Here is a 1,279-nt window from a genome sequence, read left to right as displayed (position 1 = left end):
GGTCATTCCCCACTCCTGAAAGGAGTTAGGTCTCGGTCCCTCACCTACTGTGCAAAGGAGAAGGCTGAGTTGATTTCTCTGAAGAAGAAAAGGAACACTCTCTGAGTAGAAGACAGCAAGTGCATTAGAGGCTGAGAATTTTTTTTTCTTTTAAAGATTTATTCCTTCATTTGAAAGGCAGAGTTATAGAAAGAGAGGGAGAGAAAGAGAGAGAGAGAGAGATCACTTCCCAGATGACTACAACAGCCAGAGCTGGGCCAACCCAAAGCCAGGAACCTGGATCTTTCATGTGGGTGGCAAGGGCCCAAGTACTTGGGCCATCTTCTAAGGCTATCCCAGGCACATTAACAGGGAGCTGGATTGGTTAACCCACTGTGCCACAATGCCGGCCCCAGGGCGAGGATTTTTTTATCGAAAGCAGAGAAACTCATTAGCAGTTCCTACCAGGGTTTCTGAGATTCCCACTTCCCTTCCTGGTTCCTCCCAGAGCAGATAGCCAAGCCTATACCTGAAAGTGGGAAATGAAAAATCCATCTCCCACGAATTCGACTAACCCAAGAGGAAACAACTAATAACACTGATCTGGATGAGCTGGGTCACTTCGCCCTCCATCCCTTGCCCAGGTACCTGGAGAGACCAATCAGTGGCTTAATGCCCATGGCAGGCAGCCATGAACCAACAGATGGATCCAGGATGGACGCTAGAAACTAAAATCCACATACTGAAAAGGCAATTTTTAGGTAGCAAACTCTACAAGGAGAGGAAAACCGGTTTTGAAAGCTTTCGCCATCAAATCTGGAGAGAGAAGTAAAGATACACCAACACAAAACAAAAATAGCTCACTATATAAAAAGGAGAGCACCCAGAGAACATGGAGTTCTTGGAAATCAAATAGATGTCAGTAGAGTTTAAAACTGTCGGCACAAGGAGGACACCCAGAACTGTTTGTGTCCTAATCCCCAGTACCTGTGGCAAAAAGGGACTTTGCAGACATGATTAGTATTGGAGATCTAGAGAGGAACTCGGATTGCCACGTCTGCTATGTGAGCTCTGAGGAGCCGAGAGCCTTGTGGCTGGGAGCGGAGAGATGCCACCACAGAAAACCAGGCAGGGGCGATCAGAAAGCAGAGAGGGACGTGATCCACATCCCCAGCCCTGAAGGAGGGCTGGGCTGTGGGCCAGGGAGTGTGGGTGGTCGCCAGAAGCTGCAAGAGCCTTTTGTTGGCAGTCTTCTAGAAAGCAGGGACCCCGGTCCTATAATCCCAGGAAATCGAGCTCT

The sequence above is a fragment of the Lepus europaeus genome, chromosome 4 (assembly GCF_033115175.1).
Source record: "Lepus europaeus isolate LE1 chromosome 4, mLepTim1.pri, whole genome shotgun sequence".
In the NCBI taxonomy this organism is placed as follows: domain Eukaryota; kingdom Metazoa; phylum Chordata; class Mammalia; order Lagomorpha; family Leporidae; genus Lepus; species Lepus europaeus.
The sequence above is the reverse complement of the archived record's forward strand: the minus strand, read 5'-3'. Positions refer to the sequence as shown.